The 8,913-nt window shown below is 30.2% G+C and overlaps 1 pseudogene; it reads right to left on the bottom strand.

Moving 5' to 3' along the window:
• Positions 1-286: 286 nt before the first annotated feature.
• Positions 287-4,195, bottom strand: LOC145122435 (syntaxin-81-like; annotated as a pseudogene).
• Between the last annotated feature and the right edge of the window lie 4,718 nt (positions 4,196-8,913).

The raw sequence follows: 8,913 nt of genomic DNA, 5'->3' as shown, positions 1-8,913 counted from the left end.
ATCCAACTAGTGACCATAAAAAGTCGTCACTCATCTAGTGACCAAAAAATTCCTCACTGAGTTCAGTTGATGAGTGACCAAAAAAGTCGTCACTGAGTTCAGTTGTAATGATAGAGTAAACAAATCAATATATGTAAGTTCCTATTTTTTGCATCCTCAAAGCTTAAACTATCTATGATGGAGTCAATTTACCTTTCGAGCTCTTAAAATTGCAAATAAAATAAAATAAATAAATATATAACATAATTCGAAAGTTAAATGATGATTCCATTGATTTAAGTATTAATTAATTATACCAGTCAAGAAAAAGAATAGTAAAAGTAAAAACAATGAATAATAAGAGAAAATTTTTGCTATTGTTGTTCCTCTTGTTGCTCCTGCATGGCTTGAGTTAGTTCCTTATTACCCATCTCAACATTCTTTGTTGCTTCAATTGCCTATAATAATAAATAAATAAAACCACTCAATCAAATGCTACCAAATATAACATTCTACTTTATTCACCACATATTGCTATTAATTACAGGTAAATAAATGTGAGTATGTTGCTATTATGGTAAATAAGTGAAAAAAACAGAGCTATTTCTCACCTGATCATACAAACACTCAATTTGTTGAGCTTATCGCAAGACATGTGTTGACATTAGATGATTCAATGTTGAGTTGCTTACATCTCTACCATCTTTGTTTCAGTGTAACGTGCAACATCAAGAAGTCTCGATAACTCCACCTATAAGGGTAGTAGGGTCATTTTGTAGAGTTTAAAAATACGTACAACTATGGTGATAAAAAAGATTAAAAATTCTCAAGTTAGGGACCAAATCCGTAATTTTGATAAGCAAGAGGACTAAATATGTAGTTTGCAAATACCTGAAGAGCACAAGTTTCATCATTTAAACCTTGTTGTTGAATTGTTGGCATAGCTTCTTGAAAGCGTACAGCTGTCAGTTGATCAAGCTATGATGGCACTGAAGGAAGACTTTGACTTAAAATTAAAACCTGTAATTCAAAAAAAAAAAACATAAATATAAAACAAAATCATCATAATTCAAAGCCATCCTTTTGCATTTGCTTCTTCATCACTTATGCTGGTTTTTAGAATGCCAATTTATTCTTTACAGGGTTTTACAAAAACACTAAACATGTAAAAAAGTTATGTATTGTAAAAGTTGGAGTCAAGTACATTTTTGGTCCCTGGGTTTAGTTGTTTTTTTCAATATTGGTCCTAAAAAGTTCACTTTTGCAAAATTGGTCCTTATTTTGATGTTCCCTAACGATTTTGGTTAATGTGAGTCTAAGTTAACGAACTAGCTGTTAACCTTTAAAAAATAACTATTTTGCCCTTGGATCAAAGATAGTTTTTAGAGTCTTACTACATGTTCAATGATGTCTCTTTCATCTTCTGTGGTACGATGAGGATCTGCATAATCCATTTTATGCTTTTTAGCAGGAAAAATAAAGAAAGGAAAATAATATTTTAATATTTAGGTGATTATACAAGAAATAATATTTTTGTATATGGTAGTAAAGATTTGCTTATTGTTTTTAATGCATCTTTGGTGAAATGTGATCTTTCATGAGGTTTTTGCATGACGAAAGATGACATTAGAGCTGCCCTTTTGGCATGTTGATGGTAATTACGCAACAAAAAATCATTAGAGGAAATAATGGTGAAATAGGATAAAGATTTGGTCAAACATGGTCAATACAGGAAATGAGAACAAACCTCGTCAAATCCCAAAGATAGAGCTCCCATGTTGACAACATCTTTTAAGTCTTCAATAACACGGTGATCAAGTAAGAACTTTCTTAGATGAGTAGCAAATCGGTTCAACGTCCTTGTGAAAGTATGTGAAAGCTATAATTAATGGATACCTAAAGAATGATATAATATCATAAGAAGAGAAGGAGCAGGAAATGGATCAACAGAATTGTACATAAGTTTTGGTAACACATGATGCACCCATTTTCTCTAGGACTTTTTCTGCAAAACAAAAGTATGAAAGCTATAATTAATGGATACCTAAAGAATGATATAATATCAATCGATGGTTATTCAAGTTTAGCAATGGAACTCCAACTTAACCACAAAAGCAATTTATCAAAGAATAATTAGCCATTTATCTAAAAGAAGCAACTTGTCAAACTAACAACATGCCTACAAAATTCAGTTGCATTTTATACCAAATTAGACATTAGTCACAAATTGGATCACTATATTTATACTTTGGATTGGTGTTTTGTATTTCAATTAGAACAACATACCTTTACGGAGGGATATTGGCAAAAAGATGGCTCTAGTATGTCAACTCTGATGTGTACAAAATTCAAGGTGGGTCTGAAATAAGGATGATCATGGGAGTTAGTTGCTATTTAATGCTTCATAGACAGAAGTATGTTGTTGTAATTGGTAGAAAATTCTAAAATTTTTCAATTTAAGATGTTCTCATAAAGGTCAATGGATGGTTCCTTGGTTTAAAAAAGCGCCGACTAGGCGCACTTAATGTGCTAGGCGCCCAAGCGATGACCAAAAGCGCATCAAGTAATGAGATGCGATGCGATTCCCTTAGTCGGTCGCCTTTTCCGCTTTTTAACGCATTGCGCTTCAGCGCTTAATACCGCTTAGGGTAATTAATAGAAAATGGGCCTTTAATTAAGTTAGACGGGCCAATAGGTTTATATAAATAAAGGAAAGGGATGTAGAATCAATATTGTTAGAGGCGGTAAACACAATTACACAAACAGAGCAAATTGTATCATCGCTCCAACTCATCTTCTCCAAGTAATCAGAAATCAACTCTGCTAATGTTTTCTACTTCCACTCCATTATACTAATCTACATATTCTATTCTCTTCTCAAGTCTAAAACTCTAAAGTCTGATAGTCTGAAGGATGAAATTTGGTCATTATATTTACATGTTTTCTCTTAAGTTGTTTGCTACTAACGTGTGTTACCTAACTGTTAAGTCATACACATAATTCATAAGTTATTTCTTATCGTACATGATAGTTTAGACGATTTCTAGTATCAGTACTTAGGATTTAATATGATGCTACTATGATTTTACAAGATTTTTAAGTATTTCCATATATTTTATATTTTTTTCAATGTGGGGCGCATCGTGTGCTCTAGGCGAGCGCTTTCGCTTAGCGCTTAGCTCATCGGCCCCCAAAGGCTTTAGCGCTTTAGGGCGCTTTACGCTTTTTAAAACCAAGGATGGTTCTAATGGTTTATTCACCTTGAGAGGTTGTTTGTCTGTGTTTCAAGGTCTCAAACAAATCAAAATGACTTTAATTATGTCCAATTTCTATCTTTTTAATGACTGTTTTGGGTGTTACTCGTATCTTGTTGGGGATGCTTACACTTGGAGATTTTCTCGAGCTTAGGGGCATCAACGGAATTCTAAGTGGCTGCTTTTGAATTCTGCATCCAAGGCTACCTTTTACTTCTTAATGTCGAAATTTTATATATAGGGTTTAGGTTTTATTCTTCATCTAGGGGGTGTTAGTGTTGCTGTCTTTGTATTTTGTTTGTGTCAGCTACATGTTGGCTTTGTTGGTTGATACAAGTTTTATTGTTAAAAAAATATAGGCTAAGTTCCAATTAGAAAAACAAAATAAAGCTACACTATATCCTTATTCTTGGATTTTTGGGGTATAGGTAAAGGGAACCTGAGAAGCAATAAGTTTTGAGAAGGGAATAAGCTCCCTCCTCCTCAAGATGATGGTTTCTAAGTGCTCTCATGGCATACTTTATTGCGTAAATTCCAATTTCGTCCTCAGCCTACAAATTTAAAACATCAAAATTCCTTAATTATCACATGCTAAGCTTTACATTTGATTCATATTCGCATTTGGATAATTAGAACTCAGAAAGAAGCAAACCTGAACTTCCAAATTAGGAACTATATCAACGTTAAACCACTACTGAATAACCAAAAACCAAATTTGATATAAATTAAGTCGACCAAACTGTAAAAACCACAAACAATTGATAACTTAAGAGATAAAGTTGATGAATTGTGTTCCATACATGAAGAATGTTTACCTGGATGCGTTAATAACAGGCAGTCAATCAATCTACCATGCAAATGATGTAATCTGAGCTCAATCGTCCAAACACGCTTCTGAAATTTGGAAATTGGTTGTGGTGAGTTGTTACGGTAGTTAACATGGTGTCAGTGGCGGTCGCCATGGTGGCGCGATCTAGCATTCATAAATCTCGGTTGACGCTGTGAGAAATCGATTTTTAGAAATCGATCATATACAGCTTTAGAGTGCAGATTAATTTTCATAAATCGAACCACAAATCAAACAAGGAGTCTGCTAGGGTTCGAACGAAATAACAGAGGAACAAGACGAGAGGAAACCAAAGAGTTTTCCGTAAATGTTTCCGGCGAGAGAAAGAGGAACGAGAGGCTAGGGTTCGAGTTCTTATGTGGTTTCCGGTGATCGATTCATAAAGGGGTGGGGTTTTTGTAGTTATTAACTTAACCAATAATAATAGAAAAGAGAAAAATAGAGATTGCCTTCTAGACGGGAGTGATTTTCGATTACCCATGCCTGAGAAGGGTAGTGTAGTAAATATCATGCTGGCTTCTTTGGTTTTCATTTTAAAATTTAAACTAAGTAATTTTGACATTTTAAACCTAAATAATTTTATTAAGTATTTAATTTGGAATTTATAGAATAAAAATAACTTAATACATGACATGAATTATAAATTCAAATTATTTGTATAACAAAAAAAAACATATTATATACCTTTTTTCTTATGTTTGTTTAGAAAAAGTTTGGTTAAAAAATATAAATTCATATTGTTTTATCAGGTAAAAAATAAAAAATCACTTATGTTCTTTTTTTATATCAGTGACCACTATTTTCTGGTAACTAAATTTTTTTCATGCAGTGACCACCATTACGTCACTATGTGTGGGTTTGAAAAACGAATGACAATTAATGACCATTATTTTTGGTCACTAAGTCTCCAATGCAGTGACAACTTTTCTTGGTCATTAAACGTCAAATCAATGACCACTAATTTTAGTCACTAATACTTGTTATGAAATTAAATGACAATAATAATTGTTAGTGACCACTTAGTGACAACTATATCCGATTTGGTCACTAAATATGTACAACTACCAAAATTCAGTGAACACTTAATATATGGTGACTAAAGAATACTGTTAGTGACCAGATTTCCAGTCGTCACTAAAACATTGGTCACTAAAAAGGAATTTTCTTGTAGTGATATATGTGTGTGTGTTTGTGTTTGTGTGTGTATGTCTGTGTGTTTTCTAATTAATTTATCAGGAACACTTTAAAAACAAAAATTGCCTTAGCCTCTGCCATTAAGTATAAATAAGTTAAAATAAAGCCTTTAGTTGTAGTAATTAATTGAAGAAAAAATTTCGCTAAAAATAAAAGAAAATAATGGAGTTTTGACTATTTTGACCATTGAAGTATCAAAATTGATGCTATTTAGCAAATGAAGATCTCATCATGCTAAATTGGATCCTAAAGCCTCACTTTTTGCTCGATTTTTCCTATGCGACCTGCTGTAGCAGGTTATCCGTTTTTCCTGCCTATGTGACATGCTAAATTAGACCCTAAACTTCAATTAATGCTAAACTAGACCGCAAACTTTGAACTGTTTTTATTTTTTTTTATTAAAACTAAACTCGGTTTTATGTATTATAAGTTCTTTATTTTCATTTTTTGATTTTTTTAGTCGAAACTAAACTTTGTTTTAATTTTTTTTGTCCCCAAACTTTGAAACTTTTTTAAAAAGTATTATTAAAACTAACTCGGTTTTATGTTATTTTACGTTCTGTAGGTAACCATCAGGTTATCCGGTTTTCAAATTGTTTAAAAAAAGTACACAAAATGCCATTGAAAAGACTATTGTAGATAACCATCAGGTTACCCGGTTTTCAAAATGTTCAAAAAATATCATTGTTGTTTTTTTAGTACAAAAAATACAATTAAAGTGACTTAAAAGGGTAACGACGTTTCCAAAATGTTCAAAAAATATCGCACTTTTTGTTAACTTCGTTGTTGTCAGATTGTGTAGAACACAGTCACCTGTGATCATGCATCATCATATCAGTTCACAACCGTTGTGCAATCTCTTTCATTCCCTTAGTCGATCATTCTTGTGGTAACATGAGAAATAAGTGGGTAATAACCTTAGCTAAACATTTTTGCTCACCGATCGTATTATATGCCTCAAACCTAAAACATATATACGTTATATAGATACACTTATTATACATCAATGTTAATCATTTATTAGTGTTGTGCAATAAGAGAGATACAAAGGAGAAATGAGTGTGACATTATGCCATGAGAATTCCTAAATGTAGATGTAGCGAGTAGGTTTTGCGTTTAATTCTCCGAAACCGGTGAGTAATGAATGGATAGGTACACTCATCGTAATGTGGCTGATTTGATGATGATTTGTATTTAAAGTAGAGAGAGAAACATATGTGTTGGAGCGCTTGAACTTGCATCCTAATTGATGGATTCTTGGTTATGTGTTTTTCTATGATTGTATTTAGATACAAACTATCGAGTGGAGGAATGCAAGAGAGTACACAACTGATGTGCACGGGTACGACGGTGAATAATTTCCGATGACCGTGTTCTACATAATCTGAAAACAACGAAGGTAACAAAATGTGCTCTGAAAAAACAATAATGGTATTTTTTTTGTACAATTTGGAAACTTCAATGGTATTTTTTTTATTAAAATGTGTACTTCGTTGGTATTCTGTGTACAAACAGTATACTTCAATGATATTTTTTGTACTAAAAAAACAATGGTATTTTTGAACATTTTGGAAACTTCGTTACCTTTTAAAGTCATTTTTCCATTTACCTAAGATAACCGGTTACCATAAGGTTTTATTTGAACACATGTGTACTTCGTTGCTATTCTGTGTACAAAAAATATACTTTAATGATATTTTGTGTACTAAAAAAAAGACAATAATCTGTTTTGTACATTGTTTGAACTTCCTTACATTTTTAAACCATTGTTCCTTTTTTTTATTATTTTAGTAAAAAATAAACTTAGTTTTAATTTTTTTTCGTATTTTTTTTTAAAAAAAATTTCCTTTTACTTTCCATCAATTTGATAATTTTTTTTGACATTTTTCAGAAAGTGTAAAATGGATAAATATAGTAGAGTATATTATATCTTTAGTGTTTGAGTTTTTTTTTTGGTATTATATTTTTCTATAATTTGGGCAATTTATGGTTTTTCTATTGTTTTTTATTTTGATTCAATGTGATATCTACGATTTATAATTATTAAAATAAGGAAACTAGCTAAACTTATTAAAATGTAACTTTCAAATTAAATCATGTGATATCAATAGTTTAAATTAAATATAACATTTTTCAATATGATAATAAAGTAAAATAAAAAGTAAAATAAATAATAAGATTCGGACTCTATAAAAAAACTTGTTGCAATATTTTAAATTTGACATTTTTTTTTCATTTACTTGAACCAAAATAAATAAAAAAATATTAAAAAAATCATAAATAAATAAAATTATTAAAAAATAAAAAAAATGAAAGGTCAAAAAGGTCAAAAGAAAGTTATTAAATTGATAAAAAACTAAATTTAAATAATTAAAAATTAAAAATTGAAAAAGAACAAAAAAATTTTAAAAATACAAAAAAAGTAAAAATAAAAAACGAAGAAGAAGTTAAAACCAAGTTTAGTTTTGAATAAAAACAAAAAAAAATGAAAATAAGAAACTTAAAAAAAAACATAAAACCGAGTTTAGTTTTAACACACACATATATATATATATATATATATATATATATATATATATATATATATATATATATAGTTCGGGTCTAATTTAGCATGAATAAAAGTTTATAGTCTAATTTAGCATGCCACGTAGGTAGAGAATTCAGGTAACCGCCTATAATAGGTCGTAAGGGGCAAATCGAGCGAAAAATGAGACTTTATAGTCCAATTTAGCATGATGAGATTTTCAGTCATCTTTGATACTTCAATCGTCATAAAGGTTACAACTCCCAAAATAATTCATAATTTGTTAAACGTTACATTAAAACTTTTTAATTTAATTTTACTCGATATGAGAAGAATTAAACGTTTTTTTGAGAAATCTTTGAAATGTAAACTTATCCGTCATAAAATGCTTTTCGGATATAAAGTAGTCTCCCCTTTGCTACTCTTTTTGAAGTAGTTTGCAAGTGACGTAGACATAAAGAACCAAACATATTCTAGTACAAAGAATTTTATGTCTTAAAAGTAAAAAAAATATTATTTAATCTATACGTCGGATATTTTTCCTAATACTTTTCAAATATTATAATGTCTTCATAATGTAGTTCATTTAAACCAATCGTTATTCCACACACATTAAGACTTCAAATATCTTAAGCTTTTGAAAACACTGTACAATCATGTAAATAAGGAATGAGATCAAGTTAATGATCTGTTGATAATTCGTGTGTGTGTCTGGGGGGGTGATCATTGGTGCGGTCTCCAACTCTCGGTACATTCTTTTTAACGTGACTCTCAGTACATTCTTTCTAATATTTAAATGTTTAAACTTTAAATATTATATATATTCCAATCACTCATAAAAATTTTTAAATTATATATATATATATATATATATATATATATATATATATATATATATATATTACTCCCTCCGTATGCATAAATGTAATTATTGTATTATATTCTAACTAATTATTGTGTGATTGTATTTTTGGAAAGTGAATAATACATATTACTCCCTCCGTCCCAAAATTATAGTCTATCTTTCCTTTTTGGTTTGTCCCAAAATAATAGTCCACTTCTAAAAATAAATAATATTTTTACCAAAATACTCTCTCATTATTTCTTAACCA

The sequence above is a fragment of the Lactuca virosa genome, chromosome 6 (assembly GCF_052849685.1).
Source record: "Lactuca virosa cultivar CGN04683 chromosome 6, Lactuca_virosa_CGN04683_v6, whole genome shotgun sequence".
In the NCBI taxonomy this organism is placed as follows: domain Eukaryota; kingdom Viridiplantae; phylum Streptophyta; class Magnoliopsida; order Asterales; family Asteraceae; genus Lactuca; species Lactuca virosa.
Note: the sequence above shows the minus strand (reverse complement) of the source record. Positions and strands in the feature narration are given on the sequence as shown.